Source organism: Furipterus horrens, unplaced genomic scaffold (genome assembly GCF_987537825.1).
Source record: "Furipterus horrens unplaced genomic scaffold, mFurHor1.1.pri manual_scaffold_4, whole genome shotgun sequence".
NCBI classification, from domain to species: Eukaryota; Metazoa; Chordata; class Mammalia; order Chiroptera; family Furipteridae; genus Furipterus; species Furipterus horrens.
This window is the reverse complement of record NW_028327174.1, coordinates 83,584,301-83,608,938: the sequence shown is the minus strand read 5'-3', so window position 1 is coordinate 83,608,938 and position 24,638 is coordinate 83,584,301. Positions and strand designations below refer to the sequence as shown.

Here is a 24,638-nt window from a genome sequence, read left to right as displayed (position 1 = left end):
CATTTCTTGAAAATAAATTTTATAGTCATGACTTTATAGCTGTATCTACTTTGTTCCATCAATCTATATTCTAATGCCAATATGACACTGAGCCAGGGGTCTTATGTTTTCTGTCAACATTTATGAAATAGGCTAACATATTAGTTGCAAGTAGGGGAAAAAAATAAGACTATTCTTATTTCTAGATATGAAGAAGTTATTCTGGACAGATCCCCTGGGTGTCTTATTTGAATAAGACGTACCATTTAAAAAATATTTAGCATGAATTGTTAACATATGATATTGAAACAATGGTAACTATTAGTTGCTACTACTTGCCATATTCAAAATCCAGATACATTCAAATAGCTATTTCAATGTTTGTAAATAAAACAGTTGCTATTTTCCTTGATTTTATATTAGTTTTAAATAACAATCTTAAAGAATTAATCAAGATTGGGGGACACAGATATGCATAATGTCACTTTAATTGGCTTCTGCAAGTTAATATTCTGTTAAGAAAAATAACAGTAAACATGAATAACTAAGCACACAGATCATTATATGACAAATGCTGTCATTGATTGCCAAAATAATGCTGCAAATCTGTCAACCTAAAAATTTCTATGAGTCTCAAAAATAAACATTTATCTGTTGCTCACTAATTTGTGAGTTGGCATCTGGTTTACGTAGCCTAGATTTGGCTGGGCTTGGCACTAAACAATGGATACAGATTTGATCTCTCGGTCTCTCCTCTTCTTTGGACAAGTGACAAACAAAATTATTCTAATGGTAAATGACAGGACACTATAGAATAAGACTAACTGCCCATCTCATTTTAAGCATAAGGTCACCTCTTATCCACTAGAATCCCATTGGGGAAAAAAAGCCACTATTCAAGCCTCAAGAGCACATGAAAGTATACTTTAACAATCATAAAGTCAAAAAAAGGTCACATAACATATCTCAGTGTTTATGGTCTTGGACACAAACTTGTCCCATGGAAGTAAGTGTGTGTGTGTGTGTGTGTGGAATTGAGTTAGGGAGTAGATATTAACTGAACCTAAACCTAATCTCATAGCAGAATCTTTACTGTATTTGTCAGGTGAGGTTTACCAGAATTGTTTTGTTTATTTTTTATTTTGTCAAAACCCAGAGATATTCTTTAATCTGAGTATTTTATAAAAACATAAATATTTTGTTGTAAATAAGTGTATGTAGTTCACAATAATATTAACTTGACAGACATTGTATATCAGCCACCCCACATCTAAGACAGTCTCATTTTCCTTTGTCTTCCTCTAATTTGCAGTCTCTCAAACTTCCCTTTTGCTAGGATATCTAGATTATATGATTCCAATCAACAAAAAATTTAACTGACGTATTTTGGAATAATAACTTCTAAAAAACCTAACAAGGAAGCTTTACCGTTTTCCCTTATATCCTTCTTGAGGAACTAATACCCATCTTTCAACCAGGAAGTTGAAAACTGCAGACCAAAGATTATTAAGCTAAAATTAAAGGGATTTCAATATTAATGACATCTTAGAGTTATTACTATCTAACTCTGGACTTCTTGATACACAAGAAACAGATATAGTATATCTATGTGGTTAAGCCATTGAAAGTTGGACTATTTGCAGCTTAATGTAGTTTTATGTAATAAACTAGCCCTGGCTGGTTTGGCTCAGTGGATTGAGCGTCGGCCTGCGAGCTAAGTGTCGCTGGTTCGATCTTCCAGTCAGGGCACATCAGAGAAGGAAAACTCTGACTCCAAAAAACCTCCGCTGCCTTGCAGCATACCTCTTCAGGGGAAAGGCTAAGGGAGTAAACCCCGACAGAAAATCCGGAGCCGGAGTCCCTAAGGTGGTTTGACGTTGTAGTCAACACCGGCAACTCCTGCGGCGCACCTGAAGCCAAGCTGTATTGACTCCGTCTTTCCCTTGGACCCTTCAGCTGCGAAGAGAGGGGGGGTCTGCTGCATGGGCAACAGCAGACCCTCCATATCACCCTGCCCAGGCTCTGTAGCTTCAGCTTCACTGGAGAGGACACTCCAGTGTCATCGCAAGATGTCGATTCAACACGGGAGGAGACAGATACCGTGTCACTCCCGAGTCGGACTGCACAGCCATTCTCGGAGGTGCAGATAGACTCTTAAGAAGCTACACCATCGTCTCTCGAGACGGACGGCTGCCGACGACGTAATAAACTACAAGTGAAAAATCAGAGGATTTCCATTACAAATGTCTAATAATCTTCAATAAAAAAACTGGTGTAAGAGTGTTTATAGTAATATCTGTTTATCTCTTAAGTAATTTTTGTAAACTGTTCTAATTTTTAAAATTATTTTCTGCTGATCCTGGTCTAAGAGTCATAATACATTCTTTACTTCAATCAGATTACCTTTCAGAAATTCTCAGTATCTGTCAATAATTGCTTGATTTTTTTTAAAAACAATACTTGTCTACATTTTAAAAACAAAAATAGCAGAACTGCAATTTAGCTATTTTCCTGTAATGGTTATCTTTCTGTTTGTATCTAGTTCATGAGAGCACACCCGTCTTCACAGGCAGAGTGACTACATTCGAGTGTGATTGTAAAAATTGATTCTCATTGAATCACATCATGACAACTGAGACAGACACTGCTTGTTATCCTACAGAGTCCATTTATCCCTTTTTTTCTAACACAATAATCTGATCTTTTGCTGGCTATCCTAAGGCAGCCATTGTAATCAGGGATTATACTTTAATGTCTCACCCAGAACACACACAATAGGAAAAAGTGAACATACATGTCTCCAAGAAAGTTATGGTGGTATTGTATTAAGAAAAAGGAGTTCATGCTTTTAACCAAAGTGCAACAAAACAGACAACAACAATAAACTAGTACCATAATGATGAATAAGATATTCATAAGCAGAGATTGGAAAAGAGAGAATTCAGGAATAGAAAATAATTTGATATTTACATCCTGGAGACTTCCTGAGAAAATAAAAGAAAACCATGATAATGATGAGAGGATTAGTTTTCTGAAATAGAGAGTTCATATAGGAGAACTATAGGAGTGAAAAGTTAAAAATGAACACCACCCCAGGGGGCATATGAGGTCAATCTTCGTAAGAAGGTATTTCTGTGGAAAGAACATTCAATTTTACAGAAGAAATACAGTAACTTGAGTCATGTGTGTTCTGAGAGTTCCATGAAGTCATCTCATATTATGAAAAAGGTCCCAGTTTATCTAGGTGTATCCTGAAACTTTGACATGTCATATGGCTTCTAATTTAGCTAGAAATAAAGGTGTTAAGAGTAGGGGATCAGAATCCATTTCTGAAAAAGAGGGATTTGATTTATGTTTCTATGCATTAGCACTGAATATTGTAAATTTATGTATCAATGAATAATTAATGAAAATAAAAGTAACCATTTACTTCTTTTAAAAATTATTATTCAGTTGCTCAGGTGTAAAATATTGATAAAGGCATATTTTATATTCTATTTCTCCTCTCCTGGTCAAAGCATTAAAAATGCTGCACTTAATTTTAAAATGACGTATGCATGGGTATATACTCCTAAGAGGATAATTAATCAATGTTTAATTCTTTGGATTACTTTCTTAGTGGCAACTTGGTTTTGTTAATGACATAAATAATGCAGGAAGGAATCGAGTAATTTAAAATCAATTATAAAGAAGTGCACATTTTGAACTCAAAATAATTATAATTAACCAAATCCTCAGTTATTATGCCCATCTGGATTTTATCAGAAACATTTAAAATTTAATAATATCTGATATTTAAAAAGCTATGCAATATGTGTTTAAAATTTTAATGCCTTTTCACCTCTAATTAGAGACTAAAAGGAGTAGTTAACATTTAATCATCTTTTTCTTCTGAGAATAAACCTACTGATAACTACTCTTAAATTAGTTCTCTCTGCTAGGGTTATTTTAAAAGCTTTATCAATATGACTTTATGAAAGACCCATATAGTAGCAGGTACATTTATTTTCTAGTGTGAACCACAGTGCTTACAAAAATACTCAGAGCAGGATGACAGCTGGGGCGGGGGCGCATTTGGGGGCGGAGAGATTGAGCAAAAAGAAAAAAGGACTCATGGACAGGAAAAACAGTGTGGTGGTTACTGGGGGAGAGGGTATAAGGGGACTAAATGACAATGAAAAAAATAATAAAATCAATGAAAACAAATAAAAAATACTCAGAACAATTATATTATTCATAAAATATTTAAAGCAGTCAACGATGAACATTTTATTTATTTATTTTTGTATTTTATTTAATCTTTATTGTATTTTTTCTATTAACTTTTAGTCCCCTGATAGCCCTCTCCCCCCAGCAAACACCACATTGTTGTCCACATGATGAACATTTTTTAATGGCTAAAAGGTGACCTCAATTACATTGAGCCAAGTAGGTGTTTTTTGACAATCATTGTTGACCTTTAAATAGAATTTCATGTATATATAAAATCTATTGTGTAATTTTCAGTGCAATGAAGTTTATTAACAATTTTTTTAAATCTGTAACTTTTATTTCTTGAAAACAATGCATTTTTTAATGAATAAAGAACAACACATCTCATTTTTATAGGTATTTGAAATTTTTGAAAAAAAGTATTAAATTATAACATACTTTTAGTTATTGCCACTCATGTTTCTGTATCATGTACCTTATCCTTAAAGAAGTGAGAAAGTAAATTTCAACATTTTCTCCCAATAATGAGCTTATTTTTTCTTTTATATATAATGCCAGTGATCAATCTAACTATATTTATTATACACATTAATTTATTGAGTGACTTCTACAAGATAATTACTAAGCAAGATCTATTAGTTAGGATAAATTGCATAGCCAGTAGGCTTGAATATCTGAGAGATTAAGCCATCAAAACTATCTTCTTGTTCATGAGGTAGTGAGCAGACAAGCTATTAGAGACCCATGCCTCTTCCCAATTTGCCTTCCTCATTCTATAGGTCTTATCATCAGATGCATTCAGCCAGAGGAGGAAGCAATTGGGAGATTTTTAAGAATTCAGTTTTGAAGTGGCCCACATCATTTTTACTCACTTTCTAAAACTCAGTTACATAGCTACACCTACATGCAAGCAAGGTTGGGAAACAGTTTATTTATAAATATTCCTAGCACAAAGGAGGGATCAACACTGGTGAAGAGTTAATAAGTTTGACCTTCCTAGGTAAATACATTTAAATATATATTTTATGTTGAAACTACTTTCTGCTGTAGTGGAAAAAGACAATTGAATTATTAAATAACCAGAACAAAATTAGGTAAGTACTAAGTTAGAAATAAAATGTACCTTTTTTTTTTTTTTTAAGAACAAGGGACTGGCTGACAATGGAGAAGGGCAAATGCAGTTTGACACTGAAGGTTGTTATTTAAGGATAGGTATGAATTCATCAGGCAGAGAGTGGGACAGAGAATCTTTGAGAAAGTGTACAAGATTTATTATAAATTTATTTTTCAATTGCAGTTTATATTCAATATTATTAGCATTTGTTTCAGGTGTACAGCACAGGGATTAGATAATCACACTTTACAAAGTGATCCCCCCAAAGGGCTCTCACCTTTGCAGTAAGTGTGGATGCAATGCTTTTGTTGAGAATAACACTCAGATGAGAAGTGACATGGTTCCTTGTGGATTTTAGAACTGCAATTCTGAGTTAAGAGAAAAAACAAAGAACTGGAGACTGTTAAAACCACCCAGGCCATGCCATTGGAGACAAAATGTTTAAAAGTCAGGATAAATAAAATTTGCTTACCTGTTGGATGATTCAAGAGAGAGAGAAGGAAATCTAGGATTTTGTAGGAATCTACTTAAGTGAATTGCTCAATGATGTTTTGAATACTGTACAGGTATTTTTCTAAAGTTACCAATAATTTTATAAAACTTACTCTACCTTCCTTAATCTGTAGCCTATGAGTTATTAATTAAAGCAAGCATCATAATAGTTTCAATTCTGAGTTTATTCCTAATTTCCCTAGGTACAAATAAATTTAACATTCAAGACATATCTATTTTTTGTTTTTTGTTTTTGCTATAAAGTTGATGATTTTAGAAAGTAAAATTTAGTTTTAATGCTTATAAAATCTATGATAGATAGATTTCATATCTATCTATCATCTACCTACTTTTAGTAAATTGAGAGATCTTTGATTTAGCTAAAGTAATCTTAAAAGGAACTTCTCAGTTAAGAAAAATATTTAGAACATTGCAGGAAACTTGTTTTGTTTGTAATTGTGTTTGCAATTTCAAATGCAATAAAAAACAAATTACCTTAAAAATATAACATTATATAGGCAAACTAAGAAGGCAACGAGAGTGGGAAAAGAATTATAGGTATGGGGAACATTATGGGGGGAGGTCAGCAGGGAGGGGGAAGGGGGAAAGGAGGGAAGTGGTACAGGAATTAGGAAGCATAGTAGGAGGGAGTGGAGTAGACAGGAAGATGTTGAGAAAAACTATATGCACAACCAATGGACATGGACTAAGAGGGGGTGACAACTGGAGGGAGGAGTGTCACTGGGTTGAGGGGAACAAAGGGAAAATAAATTGGGACAACTATAGCACATTAATCAATAAAGCATATTAAAAAAGAAAAAAAATATATATATATAAAACATTATAGAAATTTTTGAAACTTGATCATTGGTAGTTATGTTAGAAAATCTTAACTCATTTTTTATCAGTATACTAACTTATTCAGCTTTAGACCTCCTATAGGGGTATGATTATAAACATCAAAATTCAGAAATAAAATGTTTGGTAAATTTGGTAAGTTCATAACAGCAAAAGCGAATACTCCAAAAATTAAAAACAAGAAATAAAAACTATCCTTAAGAGTTCAAGCAATGTAGAGGATTAAGTCTGGTATTCAAAGTCACCTTTGGGGGAAAATAATTTCCAGGGCTAAGTAAGACTTAACTGGATGTATTCAAGGGAAGAATAGATGTATCAGAATGGAGAGTTGTTGGAAACAAGGCAGGAATTGTGTGTCAGTACTGAACAATGCATTACTTAGAAGCAGGAATGCTACAGGTCCTTGGCAAATGCCCCCTTTCACAGAAAAAAAAAAAAAATTATACCTTTAAACATTGAAACCAACCACATGACATCATTGTCTTTCAAAAAATCCTCATTTGATTTCCCTAGAGAGAGAAAGGCTTGGCCATGTCATCTAAGTTTTTCATAGTTCTCATTTTAAATTAAAATATGATTTGGAGCTTCATTTTAAACACAAGACTCTTATGAGCATTTGATTGATATCAGTTCTCCCTCTGACAGATGTACCTATTTTAAACATAAAGACAAAACTATTTTGCTGAGCACGCAAATTTAAAAATTGATTAATTCAGCAGCATCCGGGTTTCTTGACAAGAAATCCCAGTATTTTACCTCCTGGGTTCAACTAAAAATATAACTGACTTTCTTTTACATTTTAAAAATAAATATTAGAAGTCATGGCCTTAGTTTTTGGATACTTCATCAGATTCCCAAAGTTAAACAATATCATAGGACAAAAAATAAATAATTTAAGTAATGATTATTATTTTTTTCCATCAGGCAGACATTTTGACATTAAATTATTGGTGATATAACCAAGTTTTTATTTCTATTATAAATGAGCAAACTGATGTATTTGCATTTTGTCTGACTTTCATTCTTAGCTCTGGGCTAGGTCTTCTGCTTTTAAAGTACATTATTCTTTTGTTACTAAGTGTCTTTGTTATTGTGGATTTTTGTCGTAGAGTCCACAGGTCTATGCTGCCTTGCATATGACTGTGTTTTACATCTATATATTTTTAATATTAATCTTTGTAAAAGGCCAAATAAATAAAAGGTCAAATAGCATGAGGACTATTAATATTAATGATCCACATTATCAACTAAATGTAGTATTTAAATTCATAATCATTTCCATTAAAATGTAAAACAATTATTGATGATGTATAGTTCCATTACAAATTATAATTTATTTTAGTGCTTTAAATTTGTTAAAAACCTATCCAACTTGTGTGATTGTATGATACAAGAGCTCTTGTTGTTAACATATGGACCTATTTCAAGGAATTTTATTTACTAAATAAGAATAGGAAGCAATATTCTCAGTTCTAGACACTAGTCTAGGGGCTTTAAATAATTAATATGGGTATAATGTTTAAAGAAATAATGCTTTAAGAAAATTCAAAGCAATAGGTCTTCAATGATTATGTTCATGATTTGCTTTTTTCACCAGATATTATACTATCAACTATGTGACATGTACATTAACAGACATGTAAATTATCTTACTAAATGTTAAATTTTCAATAGGTAGCATGGTAGCTACCACATCCAAGGCCTTTATAGTAAGTATTTGCTGAGTGAATGAATCTATGTATGTGCTATAGCCTATGCATAGATTTCAAAGTGGCATGACATAGATTTAAATTAGGTAATTTATTTTTTAATATATTTTAGTCAATCATGGACTTACCCTTGCTTTTCCTGGAGAAAAGGAGAAATTTGCTCATATACAATGAGTAAGCAATGTCATTTAAACTCTTCTATGTAATGCTCGAGTATATTTTGAAAAGGTAGGGATAGGGGTAGGATGCTTTTAAAATATAATAATTGAAATTAATGAACAAGAGTGAAAACAATGTACTAGGCAAAAGGATATTATGAACTAAGGTTCCTCAGAAGAAGAAAATCAGGCTAGGAAAAAGAAAGGTAAATCAATGTGGCTACATTTTGTAAGTAATCCCTCTGCTTCATTAATTCCACATCAAGTACTACCACAAAAAAGCTTCCAATAATTATATTCTTTCCATTATTTGTCCTTTTATTCATTCATCATTTATTGAGCATCTACTACCTAGAAACAGTATAAATTACTGGGACATACAATGACATGACAGACATCCTCAACCTTATCTGAAAAACAGAGAAATAAATGCCCCATTAAAATGTTACTTTACCTTTGAAATCTAAAAAAAGTACTGTGGTAATATGAGTAAGAGTAAGAGAATTGCTAATAGTTTTTGAAAAAGAAGACTGTTTAGAAAAGTTTTTCAGAAGAAATAGAGTTTTACCCAAATCTTGAAAGAAGAATGAGTAGAGCTGGTGAATGTAGTAGTATTTAACTGTTGAGAACAACCTATTTAAGGAATACTTACATATGTGTTTCTGAAAATGGTAACTAGTTGGTTTATAAGCATAGAGTGCGAGACAGTGAGAGGTGAGCTGAGAACAGACAGGACCACACAAGGACAGTTAACTTTATTCTGTATGCGGGAAAGGCTATTTAGAATTTTATGCAGAGAAATAAATTGATTAGATTTGCATTTTATGGAAATCACTCTTAATAATACCATGGAGAATGGCCAGAGAGGCATGGCAAGCAAGACAAAAATGAATCTAAATAAGAAAATTATAGTCTTTGCTAAAGATGAAATTCCCCCAAATAAGGAATATCCATATGAGAAAGGAGGAATAGATTGATTCAGAAAATAATAGAGTGAATCACTCTCCAAATTGTGAATAAGTCCCTGTAGTCTGATGAATAAAGTACTTGTCTTTACCCTCACTCTCAAAACCTTTTATTCTCTCAACATAACATAGCTAAATTTTGCTTCTAATAATATTTGGGCTCCATACAAATCATTTGATTTTTCCTCTCAAAAATATTGATTTGCTATAGCATATGGACACCACTCATTAGTAAATGATACTTTTAACAGTAAGTTTTTTGTAGAATAAAATCTTCTTTATTAAATGACAGCCTCTATGAAGAGGTATATTCTATTTTTTTCTAATCACTTATAGTAAACAGAATGCTTTAAACTTTTATTTAAATACTGATATATGTGTGAATAAATACATGAATAAAGTATTAGTATTTGACCCAGTGTTTTTTGAAATTCCTAAATAAGTATAATTAGCAAAGTCAAAGAAGCATCAAAAATGTACATGGGCTGGTAAATAAACATAGGTTAAAATTATTGACTATGGAAACTAAAATGTGATAATTTTTCTGGACCTTTTTATTAATCTCTGTCATACTGTTCAACTTTATCAGTAAAAATATATTGACTTTAACAAATGAAGAAATTTTATTCTGAAAATCTGATCCCTTCTATGTAAAAGAACACACAGAATTCTATATTTGCAAACAATGTTTCTTCCCTCAATGCTTTGTTAAAAATAAATGTTTGGAAATCTTTTGAACAAATATATAAATCAAAAGATAGAAAATGAAAATTGCAAAGATCATATTTATTTGAACTCTGATACTTTGAATACTTCATCACTTTTTATTAGATTATATTTATCCCAAGAGTTTATTTGTAATTAAAAATAAAGATGCATCTACTTTGTCAAGTTGATTACTATATAAAATTTTATAACTGACTATCTACTGAGAATTAGAGACTGAATTTGTAGCGACATTTGTCTTTTCAAACGATAACTTTACTGGAATATGATAAGATCTATAAATTTTCTCACTGAAGTATATCTATAGATTCTTATTTTCATGTAGCTGATTAAAATTTTATATAAAGTCAAAATAGTATTGCCCTAATGCTAACATGTAGGAGTAAAAAAAATCTTTATTTGGTAATGCAGTAGAAATGCTTTTGGAGCAAAAGTGTAAATTAGTTGATTTATTTTGTTCCCTAAAAGAGAAGGCCTGTGTGTGCCTGTGCACTTGTTTTTGTGTGTGTGAGCATGGAGAAATTTTAAAAAGACAAATAATAAAAAGTAAAAATTTCTTTAATAATCTAGAAATTAGCACTATCAAAAATGTTTTAATATTTGCCCTTCTATTTTATACTTTTGTTATGTAATTTAAAATATTATATAAACATATGTTGTAAACATTTTTACTTAAAAATACACTTTGAATACTTTTCAATATGATTATGTATTATTTTTAAAAATCATTTAAGAGGCTAACATTCTATCCCATACATGTACCTTAATATATGTAATTATATCCATGTTGCTAGATATGTAGGTTGCTTCTAATTCTTTGTGCATTGTCTATGTGTATACAGACAATGCTGCTATGCAGATGCTTGCCACTTCATAATGGATATTTTTTGGCACTTTCTTTTAATATTAATCCTATAAATGGAAATAATGTGTCAGAGCAACATGTACACACATAAGTTAATGTGTGTGTTAGACTGAACTATAGAAAACTTGTACCAATGTACATTCCCAACAACAGGTATAAAAGCATTGATTTTCCTCACCTTACTGCTAATATTTGTAACTTTTTTTTAAACATCTTATTTTTTTTTTTAATTTACTTGGTTTATTTATTTATTTATTTTTAGAGAGAGGGGAAAGGAGAAAGAGAGGGAGAGAAACATCACTGTGTGGTTGCCTCTCACTTGCACCCCCAACTGGGGACCTGACGTGCAACCGAGTCATGTGCCCTGACTGGGAATCAAACCAGCGACACTTGGCTCGCAGGCCGACGCTCAATCCACTGAGCCACAGCAGCCAGGGCTTTAATATTTGTAACTTTTAAAATATCTTTGTCAATTCAGTAGGTTCTGGGTATTAATAAATCTGGAACACAATTATTTCTGACTCCCATATTGTCCCTCTTAGCCAAGCTAGAAAAGAAAGCTTTGCATTTTGTACCAGGACATTTATAAAAAGAAATTAAATATAAATACTTTCCATATAAAACATTAAATTTCATAACACTTTAAAACAATAGATGATTATTAATTTTAACCTTTATTTTAAACCCAGATGCTCTACACTGTCTCTTTGGGGTTTATTATGTGTACCATCTGTGATTGTTTTATTTTGTAATGTTGTTTACCACTAAGATTTCATTTTTCACATTTGACATTCTCACAATATTTGGTAGATTTTACTTCAGCATGGCTGTATATATTTGGTGTGTATACAAGAATTCAAATGGCATTAAGAAAGAACAAAATTCATCTTATTAAATGTAGAAAGAAAACAAAAGTTAATACAAAAACCAAGATTTTTTTTTTTTTTTTTTTTTTTAGTGTAGAAGAACAAAGAATATCAATAGCAGCAAAAACACCTTTATATTGACCCCTGCATTGAGGTTAAAGAACATAATGAGTTATTGCAATCTGTATTTACTACATTATAGATCTCTAAATGTTAGCACATGGATTCTATAACCTAATTCTTACAGCAACAATAGGTGTCGGTTAATTGTGAATTTTGTTTCTAGATGAGAAAACGTAGGCTAAAAAAATAACATTTTATTATATGTAGTTCAAAAAATAATTTGAGACTTCCAGCCAAGCTGGAGGCCTAGACAGACGTGCAATGTCTCCCTTCACAACTAAGAAGGAATAAAACTACCTCAAAACTAGAGACAACCAGAAGTTCCAGAAAACCGAGCTGCATAGAAGTCCAACAAACAAAGACATAAAGAAGAAATACTCATCCAGACAGGTAGGGGTGAACCCGAGGTGGAGAGGACACAATGTGGTGGTGGCAGGAGTGGCGGCAGTGGCAGGCTGGCAAAAAGCACCACCACATGCTTTAAAATGTTGGGAGGGACACCTCGGGGGTACTCCCAGCACCAGACCAGACAATGCAGTTCATGGTCCCAGTGCTGGAGAAAATTGCTTATGACTGTGCAAACCAGTGGGGATTGGGGTGGAGGAAGAAACTGCCAGTCTCTCAGCAGAGTCTACTTGTTTAAAGGACCCCCGTGGTCCTAGAACATCTGAAGACCCACCCACTCTGGGAACAATGGCCACAACAATAGCTAAAGAGGTGCCAGTCCCATATGGAAGTGGGACAAGTGCCTGGAACAGGAACAAGTGTTGAGCAAGTGGTATTGTTCCCTGTCTTGACCTCACACACACACAGTGCCACAATGTGGTGAAATGGGTCACCATGTACTAACGAATCCCTAAGGCTCTACCCCTACAACATAACAGGAGCAATAGCTCTGCCTAAGACACAGGGGCAAACAAACACAAAAACCTGTCAAGATGAGGATACAGAGACTGATGGCCCAAAAGAGGGAACAGATCAAGGTTCCAGTGAGAGAACTAATCGATGAGGAGATAGCCAACTGCACAGATGAGGAGATAGCCAACCTAACAGATGAAAAGTTCAAAACACTGGTGATAAACATGCTCATAAGCTTGACAGATATGCTTAAGTATGGCAAACGCATAAGGAAAGAAGTGAAGGCTATGCTAAATGAAATGAAGGAAAATCCATACAAAATCCATACAAAACCAGGAAACCAGGATTCAAATCAATGATTTGGAACATAAGGAACAAAGAAACAGTCAACCAGTACAGAATGAGGAAACAAAAATTGAAAAAAATGAGGTGAGTGTTAGAAACCTTGGGACAACTTTAAACATGCCAACATCCGAATCATAGGGGTGCCTGAAAGAGAAGAGGAAGAGCAAGAAATTGAAAGCTTATGTGAAAAAATAATGAAGAAAAACTTCCCAAATTTGGTGAAGGATATAGACATACAAGTCCAGGAAGCAGAGTGGGTTCCAAACAAACTAGACCCAAAGAGGACCACACCAAGATATATCATAATTAAAATGCCAAAGGTTAAAGAGAAAGAGAATCTTAAAAGAAGCAAGAGAAAAGCAGAGAGTTACCTAAAAAGGGGTGCCTATAAGACTATTAGCTAACTTCTCAAAAGAAACTTTGCAGGCAAGAAGGGACTGGCAAGAACTATTCAAGGTGATGAAAAACAAGGACTTCCAATCAAGATTACTCTATCCAGCAAAGCTATCATTTAGAATGGAAGGGCAGAGAAAGTGCTTCCCAGACAAGGTAAAGCTAAAGAAGCTCATCATCACCAAGCTATTATTATATAAAATGTCAAGGGGACTTACTTAAGAAAAAGAAATCAAAATTGTGAATAATAAAATGACAACAAACTCACAACTATGAACAACTGAATCTAAAAAATAAAAACAAAATCCAACTAAGCAAACCAGAATAGGAACAGAATCATAGGTATGGGGATCATTTGGAGGGTTATCAGCTGGGAGAGGGAAGGTGGAGAAATGGGGAAATGTTGCCAGGATTCAGAAGCATAATTGGTTGGTACAAAATAGACAGGGGGAAATTAAGAATAATATAAGAAAGGGTGAAGTCAAAGAAGTTATATGCACAACTCATGGACATGAATTAAGGGATGTAAGGTACTGGGAAGAGGGGAGCAAAGGGAAAATTGGGACTACTGTAACAACATTATCAATAAAATATACTTAAAAAAGAGTAAGTTAATAACTAATAAAGAATTTCACCCTGTATCTTGAATCCAAAGTTTGATTCATAAACCTACAAGGAGGCCCTTTTTTCAGAGTTTACTCTGAAATGACCTAGGGAAACCAAAACCAACAGTAGTTAAATAATTTGTTTAGTGTTATTTAGAGAACCAATCAAGAAGCTGAGAGCAAAGATGTGCTTATTGCTTTATGAGAAACATGAAAATTAAATATAAATATACCTTTTAACACATGCTTCTTCTAATAGCTTATATCAGCAATGTTCAATAGAAATATAGTACAAGCCACAAATAGAGGCTATATATACATATATATTTTTTTAATTTTCCAATAATCATCTTTAAAAAATAATGACAAGGATGTGGAAAAACAGAGCCCTTGCAATTCTTGGTAGGGATTCAAAAGGAGTTCAGCAGCTATAGAAGACAGTACAGAGGTTTCTAAAAAAATTAAAAATAAGATGATCCAGCAATCCCACATTTAGGTGTTTGTGTAATCATTGATTGAAATCAGGAACTTCAAGAGATATTAGCACTCGTATATTCATTGTAGCACTATTCACAATAGTCAAGTTATGGAAACAACTTCAATGTCCATTAACAGATGAGTGGATAAAGAAGTATGGCTACCATTTTACCTTAAACATGAATGAGATTTTTCAATATGTGACAACATAGATGTACCTTTATGACACTATGCTAAGTGAAATAAGCCAGTGACAGACAAATACTGCATTATTCCAACTTATATGAATGATTTATCTAAAATAGTCAAATTTATAAAATCAAATTTTGAAATGGGGGTTACTAGGAGCCAGGGACAGGAAGAATTAGGGAGTTATTAATCAATGGACATAAAGTTTCAGTTAGGCAAGTTGAATTAGTTCTAGATGTTTACACAACATTGTTCCTAAAATTAACAATATAGTCTTAATTTTTACTGAGGGTAGATGTCATGTTAAGTGTTCTTACCAAATACAGACACACACACAGTTTAAAAGCACAATACAATTGTTTTACGTAAAACTACAAAATTCTTCAAGAAATAACATGGAGAAACAATTTATATATAATCTTGAAATTGATGTATTGTGAGGAGGAAGTTCTATTTGTCTACTTTTTCAAAGTAAAGTTTAAAAAGAGAAACGTTATAACAATAGTAACCTACCTGATGATAGCCATTCTGACCATTGTGAAGTGAGAGTTCACTGTGGTTTCAATTTGCATTTCTCTGATGATTAGTGACCTTGAGCATCTTTTCACACGTCTATTAGCCTTCTGTATGACCTTTTTGGAGAAGTGCCTATTCAGGTCCTCTTTCCATTTTTTAATTGGATTGTTTGTGATTTTCAGTCTTGAGTACTAGATTTTATAAATTTTGGATATCGGCCCCTTATCAGAAGTATCATTGGTGAAGTTCTTCCCCAACTAGTAGGTTGTCTTTTCATTTTGTTGATAGTTTCCTTTGCGATGCAAAAACTTTTCAGCTTGACGTATTGCTGTTTGTTTATTTTTTTATTTATCTTGCCTTAGGAGAGATATCAGGAAAAAAATATCCGAGAAATGTCTGAGATTTTACAGTTTATATTTACTTCTAGGATTTTAGTGCTTTCAAGTCAAACATTTAAGCCTTTCACCCATTTTGAGTGCATTTTTGTCTATGATGTAAGAAGGTGGTCTAGTTTAATTTTTTTTACACGTCTTTTCAGTTTTTCCAACACCAGGAGGATTGCTTTGACCAAAGGATTTTATCCTCCCTTCCTTCCTATCTGATGTGGCTTTTGTAAATCTTTGGTTCTAAGACTTCATTCAGCTAGTCTTCAGTTGCTTATTCAAGTTGATTGCTCTATATTTTAGTTTAAATTCCAGTTTGGTCCTTGGAGGAAACTACATTTTTAATGATCAAAGTCCATAAAATTCTTAAACCTAAGAAAATAGGGTATATTTTAGGTGAAAATTCACACACAGAGATACAAAAAAAAAATTAAGAATATTTCTTTAAGTTGTCAGGGTGTATTTCTCCAATCTTGCCAATGTACTCTCAAAGCTATACATATTTCTCCTGTTTTATTTTTTTCCCAAAAGCAGCAAAATTACATTTTTATTACTTATACATTAAATGGCACTTACCTGTTCTTGAATGACAATAATTGTTTCATAATGTAGTGTTTTCTTAGTGCATTATTTAGAATCTTCTTTTATCTAAAATAAGAATTAATTATAATCATGTGTCCTCTAAATAAATTATGTTAATGTGAGTCAGATAAGCATTGATTTTAAATTTTATTATAAAACTACTTAATTACCTAAAAAAGATATTCATCTATTGTATAATGTATCAATGTAAAGTTAACCAACTGATAAATTCTCTTTCCAAAGTTAATGATAATAATAATAAATGTTAACCAGCATTGAGATGTTTAGTTTTTACTCAGGGTAATCTCCAATATATAATCATTTTTCTATTATTTCTTGTTCTGAAACTTGTATGAGTATTTCTAGGAACCTTCTTTACTGTCAGTTTCATTTTGATGAGATTTAATCATACCAACTATTGTAGCTAGGACACAGGTAAATTTTGAACTAAAAAACAAAATGAAAAAACACTACTGCTCTATCATAAGGTCATTTCTCTTTCTAAGGGCACAAAAATTGCTTGAAGATTACTGATGACAAGTACTGTAGACAGTCTTTTTCACTATAGTCGTGCACTAATTTTTTATCACTTAAATCAGATATAGGAACAGTTGTGATTGCCTAAAGTATTTTAATACTTTAGGCATGCCTCTCCAGAGGCATGGAAACAAGGAACAGACTGACAGTGACCAGAAGGGAGTGGGGAAGAGGGAGAAGGGATGAAAGATGGGGAAAAGTCTAGTCAAGGAACTAGTATAAATGATCCAAGGACATAGACAGTCCATAGTGTGACTAGTCCCCTATGAAAGACTGTATGAAGGTAGAGTTTTAAATCTGAGGGCATTTGATTTTCTGACCTAAGGTCATCACAGCTAGTTTTTAGCTCTATCAAGGAAAGAAACACTTTCTAGGATGTTGGCACTAAACGAAGGGTCCAGCTGCCTTTTAGTTCTCACGCTTTGCCTATTTCCTGACAATAAATTAAAAAGCAGTCTGTATTCATAGCACAATATTGGCTGACTGATAATTTGTCATTGTCCCTTATCTGGGTGTCATCACAGAGTTCTCTGAGATTGTATTCCATTTCTACTTACATAAAAAAAACTTATCAACATCTAGCTTCTTCCTCTCTCCCTCTCCTCTCTGTTACATCTATTTATCTACTCTCAAACAGCAGGGGTTCTTTTTTTTTTTTTTCATTTAAAATCACTTTCCTAAATTGTTTATTTCTTTCTACTTTAAAAAATGGGACCTTAACTAGGTATTTTGTGACTGAAAGTTTACATTTGTTGGTCCATTGGGCAATGATTATTTTACAAGACTATACTCAAAATTGCTTCTAATACAGAACTTGTGTGCTCACTTTGGGGCATATACTAAAATTGGAATGATGGAGAGATTAGCATGACCCCTGCACAAGCATGACATAGAAGTTGTGAAGCATTCCATATTTAAAAAATTAATCTAACATTTCCAAAAACAACATTTTAAGTGAAAGGGACGTGTATTCCCTTAATTTCTCAAATATTTGATTTAAGTCTGAATACAATGGAACCCACTGCTACAGAAAAATATTCCTGTCTTTCTACAAACATTTTTGAGCACCAATTATTTATCAAACTACATAGTGAGAGATTGGATTCTTTTGTAATGCCTAAACATTTTCTTGAGAATAAAATGAGAATCACTGTTTAAAAAAAAAAGAATGTAGTCAACAATACCATAAAAACTACAGTGGCAGGTGGGCACTTGAATTATTGGAAGGAACACTTTGTAACCTATATGAATGTCTATCAATTATGTTGTACACCTGAAACTAATCCAAAAAGTGTTGAATGCAAACTGTAATAAAAATAAAATTTGTGAAGAATTTTAAAAAAGAACTTGAAATTCAAAAAATTTAATATCTACTGAAGTTATCTGTTACAAGGTCCATGTTCCCCAAATACTATATTATATTAAAATTACCATAATAGGACACTTACAACTTTTAACCTAAAAGAAAATAGTACTCTTGCAAGTAGATATTAATACACAATAAATTAAAAAAATAATATACATATTTATGCATGAAAATAAATTAGAACCTGATTTCTTTAATGAAACCTTTCATGAATGAATACAAATTTTCTAAAAAATACTTTATCGTATTTTTTGTATTACCATTTATCCCCCTTAAGCCCTCTTCCACTTCTGCCCACTCCCTTCTTCTACAGTCACCACACTGTTGTTCATGTCCATGAGTTCTTTTCTTTTTTTGCTCTATCCCTCTACTCCCAAACCCCCTCTTTCATGCCCCTAGCTGCCCGCCTGCTCTCTAAGTCTGTTTCTATTTTGCTTGGTACAGTTTTTTAATTGAGTTTAATACCATACTTTGCTAATGATTAGATAGATGTATTGGAAAAACAACTAAGTGCAGAAGGAGGGCAAAAACAGATCCTAACCACTCATGAATATAGTTGCTAAAGACATTAAACTTCCTTTGGCACTTGCCTTCAGTCAACATTACTGAAAATTCTATATAAACAAAGTTAAGCCTTTATAGGCCTGATGATCCAATTTTCTAGGAAGCTAGAATAATAGCAGTAATAGTTCAAGAGGCCTGTCATTGCTGGAGGCAATGATGGTTCCTTTCCTTCAGTACTTTAAATATGCTGTTTCGTTGTTTTCTGGCTGTCTTTAATATCTCGTGAAAATCCATACACATTTTAATAATTTTTCTCTCTCCAGCAGTTAAGAACAATACAAATAAAGTCACGTGTGTGTGTGTGTGTGTGCGTGTGTGTGTGTGTGTAGGAAGAGAAGCAGAGCCAAAAAAGAGAATGATATTATGTTATTATTTTGGTAGAAATTTATGTGTGAAAATATATACAGTTGTTTTTATACATTATTATTAACAGTAGTAACTATGATAACTTACGAACTATAAAAACAAAACTATAAGTTTGCAAACATCTATAACATGATATATATTATGCCTTTTGGCTACTGAATTAGGTCCAGATAGTATGGATATGTTCTGCATTGGACACCAAAGTACTTACAATGAATAGAGATACTGCACCTGTTTAGAATGAGGTTCACTTTGTAAAATTTAAAAAATCAAGGAAGTGGTATGAATCAATTAGAGATTCATTTCTCCCTTATTAAAACACTGTCATGATTTTATAAGAAGCTCACATCTGGGTGGAGTGAAGGGTAGGCTATCTTCTCTGTTATTTTTAGAATGGGATTATGTCCTCCTCAAGTTCATCCGTCACCAAAATGAAGTTCAGTAATCATATCTAAATTCAGGGGAATAAAAAATAAATGAGAAAAAGAGAGGAGAATCCCAGTGAACTATTCCCATATAAGTCACTCATATTTAAATACCTATATTGGAAGACACCTACTGGCTACCTTTAGATGTAAGAAAGACTGTAAATTAAGTCATTTAGGTAAGCATGTAACTTTTTGAAGAAATATATTGGAGATCAATTAGTAAGAAAGTAGGGTAGAATGGATACAGGGCAAGTAACTAGTATTTTTTTAGCCTTAATTTAGATAATTTAGGTAGGTTAAGCATTAGAAAAAAACATTGAGAAATAATCCATGAATTCCAGAATAGTATAAGCTTTACAGAGATGTTCTAAACATAGTTTCATGATTTTATGACCCCTAGGGCTGGTATGGAAAAGGACTACAGAGACTATGGAAACCAGATGTATGTTAATTAGATGAGTAAATGTTTACCCACAAGGACTTTGAATTGGTCAACCTCTCTGCATCATAGCTGGGAAAAAACATCATTTTCTTATCCAAGTCCAGTGTTATTTTTTAGAACACTAAACAATTGAAAAATCACTACATTTTCTGTCATAGCATACAAATGTGATTGTGGTGGTAGGAAATAATTTAGATTATGTTGTTCTTATTGAATTATTATCCAGAAGTTTTTTCTGAACTTTTTCCTTTGTAAAAAAAAAATTAATAAAGAGGCATTAAAAGTGAATTCGATGATCTGAATGGAATACATAAGCAGATAATTTAATTTCTAAATAAAGAGTGGTGGGGCATGCTTATATGTGGTTATGTATCTTAAATATTGTGGCACTAATGGAAGAACTCATCAGAATTTTTAAAAGACTATGAAAAGGAGAGAAGCAATATAACAGCTTTTCAGTTAAGTAGTAGTTTATATGTTATATATTTTATGCATGTGGGCAAGCATAAGAACATTAAAAACTTAAATCATGTATTTAACTTTTAAGATTTATGTTTAGGTCATTGAAATCAAAACAGACATGTACTGGCATAAGAAGAGGCTTATAGACCAATGGAACAAAACAAAAAGACCAGAAATCAACACACACCCTATTGATCAATTAATATTTGACAAAGGAGGCAAGAGCATACAATGGAGTAAAGACAGGCTATTCAATAAGTGATGTTGAGAAAATCGGACTGGTACAAGAAAAAAAATGAAATTAGACCACCATGAACAAACATAAATTCAAAATGGATAAAATACTTAACTGTAAGTCACGCAATCATAAAATTCCTAGAAGAAAACATAAGAAGTAAAATCTCAGATATCTCTTGTAGCAATATATTTGTGAATATATCTCCTAGGTCAAGGAAAACAATGGAAAAAATAATCAAATGGGACTACATCAAATTAAAAGGCTTCTGCACAGCTAACATCAACAAAATGAAAAAGGAACTCATGTGGGACAACATATTTGCAATGATACATCTGAAAAGGAGTTGATCTCTAAAATATCAACTTATACAGCTCAACACCAGGTAGACAAGCAATCCAACTAGACAATGTGCAAAGGATCTGAATAGGCACTTCTCAAAAGAGGATGTACAGATGGCCGATAGACATAGGAAAAATGCTCAACATCACTAATCATCAGAGAGATGAAAATTAAAGCCAAAATGAGATATCACCTCATGCCTGCCAGAATAGTTACCATCACTAAATCAACAAACTAAAACTGACGAGGATGTGGAGAAAAGGAAACCCTAGTGCACCGTTGGTGGGAATGCAGACTGGTGTAGCCACTGTGGAAAACAGTATAGAGTTTCCTCCAAAAATTAAAAATGAGTTCCCTTTGACCCAGTGATTTCTACTTCTGGGAATAATCTTGAAACACCAATTCAAAAGAATATATGTACCCCTATGTTTACAGCAGTGTTTTTTTTTGTTGTTGTTGTTTTGTTTTACAATAGCCAAGATTTGGAAACAGCCCTAGTACCTATCAGTAAATGAGCGGATAAAGAAACCTGTGGTACATTTACACAAGGAATACCATGTAACCACACACACACACACACAAAAAAAAAAAAATTTAAAATCTTATCTTTTGCAATAGCACTGATGGACATGGAGAGTATTATGTTCAGTGAAATAAGCCGGTTGGTGAAAGGCAAATACCAAAAGATTTCTCTTATATGTGGAATCTAATAAACAAAATAAACTGACAAATAAATTAGAAACTGAAGCGTGGATACATGGAACAAACTGACAACTGTCAAAGGGGGTGGGGGGAGGAAGGTTGGGTGAAAGAAGGTGAAAGGATTAGCCAAGAACATATAGACATAACCCATAGACACAACAGTGTGGTGATGGTCAGGGGGAAGATGAGGTAAGGGCAGGGGGCAGGGCAAGAGAGGTGGGGAAACGAGGTTAGCTGTAATAGTGTAAACAATAAAAATTTAAAAAGATTTATGTTTAGGACTGACTAGCAGAAAAATATAAGACAAGACAGTAGAAGGGAGTTGGCATTATACTGATATGGGTTAAAAGCTCTGTTATGCCTTTAGTAGATATAAAGTTTACATTGGGAGAAAAACTAAACACTCTAGGTTTCCACAGTTCCTGTATGATGATTTTGTCTTTATGCAAACACACGGTTTTGTGTTGATAATTATTTTAGTGACCTACTCCTTTGTAACAAATAATATCAAAGACTAGTGGTTTAAAACAACATTTTTCATCTCACTGTTTCCATGGGTCAGGAAACCAGGGGCTGCTCAGCCAGCGGCCTGGGCTTTCAAAAGGCTGCAGTCATCTCATGGCTTGACTGGGAAAAACACTTTCTTAGCTCTTTCATATGGCAGTTGGCAGGATTCAGTTTCTTGCTGACTGTTCTGAGGCTTCAGCTGTTAATTGTTGGCCAGAGGACTCCCTCAGTTTTATTCCGTATGTGCCTCTCTACAGAGAATCACCTTGCATGGCTGCTTAATTCATCAGAGAATGTAAGCAAGACAACAAGAAAGAGTGCTAGGGAATGTTAGCAAGAAGGAAGGCACAAACTTTGTAGATTAATCATAGAAGTGACAGCCTATTACTTTGACTTCCTGCTGTTTATTAAAACCAAGTCTATAAGTCCAGCCTACACTCAAAAAGCAGGATTATAAGGGTGTGAATATCATGAAACAGGTATCATTGGATATCACCTTGGAATTTTTCTATGACAAAATTAATTGGTATTATACACTTAAAGTGTATAGTATTATGACTGAAATATAAGAGCTATGCAGAATTTCAGTAAATATATTTTGTTGGATACCATGTAGTCTAGGAATATGGTATACATCAGGGGACAAATTACACAAATCCCCTGCACAAAAGGGGGAGACACAATAAATGATAAATGAGTTAGATTATGTGTAAGAAAATGATGTTTTTAATGGAAATGTGGCAAGTAAAATAAACTAGGGAAGACTGAGAGGGTCTGATGTGCAAATAGAGAATTGCGATGTACAGTATTAAAAATGTTATTTATTGAGAAGTTAAGTTTCAAGCAAAGACTTGAGGGAGTTCGTGAAATGTCTTTCTGGGGGAAAAGTATTCCAGGCAGAAAGAAAGATGGGGCAAAGACAAAATGGAACACGCCTGGGATGTCTGTGAAAAAGTAAGGAAGTCAGTGTGGCTACACCAAGGAAGGGGAAAGGCCATAGAAGAGGAGGGTGGGGAAATAACAAGGATTACATTGTTATAAGGCATCATAGACTATTTAAGAGACTTGAAATTTAATTTTAGGTGAAAAAAGAAGTGCTAATAGGGCTTTGAACACAGAATTGATATAATACAACTTACGTTTTTGAAAGACCACTCAGGCCTCTGTGTTTGTATACATAATACGGGTGGGGACAGTGGAGCAGGGAGATACAGTAAGAAGCTATCAAAGACACCTAGAAAGATGTGATGGCTTATTGGACACAATGAACAAATTAAGACCTGAGTGTATTCTGGAAAAAACTTTTAAAATAGGGACAAGAGGATTTTATGACAGGCTAGAAATACAGTATGAGGCAAAGAGAGAATCAACAATGATTCTCAAGTTTTCAGCCTGCATTATTCTTGAACAGTACAAGAATGCAGTATTGATCAGCAGTCATGAGCAAGGCTATGTTTGTAGTAGATTTTGTTTGTGGGTGGAGGAATTCAGGAGTTTAGTTTTAGATATCTTTAGTGTAAATGCCAAGTAGGCAAGAGTATATGAATTTTGAGTTAAGAAAATAGTTTTTGGTTGTGTGTATACATTTGAGATATGTCAAAGTATAGCTACAAGAGAGAAGGAGTGTAGCTAGAGACTAGAAGAGGCACAAAGACAGAACCATTCATCATTTGAACATTATAAATGATGTAGAGAAAGATAACAGCTAATTCAGATTAAATAACAAACTAAGGTATATTTCACTTAACTTGAATTAATTTGATCTTTGCCAGTCTACCATGTAACTGGTTTAGGCTCAAGAGCTATGACATATTTAGCTATCTCTGAGTTAATAGAGACTATTTCCATTTTTCTCAAATGCTAAACAGAAGTCTGGAAACATTATTTAAACTGTGGTAGAAAAGATAAATATTTTTCAATTGCACATAGCACTGTTTTCAGTGTTATTCACTCAAATAATCTATCTGAAAATTGGCATTATTTTTACAAAATATATATCTACTTTTGTGTTTTTATGTGTATGTAGCATTTAAAATATATACTCTGCATGCTATTACAAAGGTCCAAATATAACATTGATATAAAAGATACAGGTTTATTTCTCTTTCATGTTACAGTGTGAAATGGATGTGATACTCCTCCATTTTGTCCCAGTCTTAGGCTCTTTAAATTTGTCATTTTGTCATCCTTAACACAGAACTTTTTTCTGTAGTTAAGTCAGCTGCTCTGCCTCCAGCAAATATGTACATAGTAACCTTTGGGGAGGAGAAAA

The 24,638-nt window shown here is 33.1% G+C and overlaps 1 pseudogene; it reads left to right on the top strand.

Moving 5' to 3' along the window:
* The first annotated feature begins 17,772 nt into the window (after positions 1-17,772).
* On the top strand, positions 17,773-17,870 carry LOC150012313 (U6 spliceosomal RNA; annotated as a pseudogene).
* Positions 17,871-24,638: the final 6,768 nt, after the last annotated feature.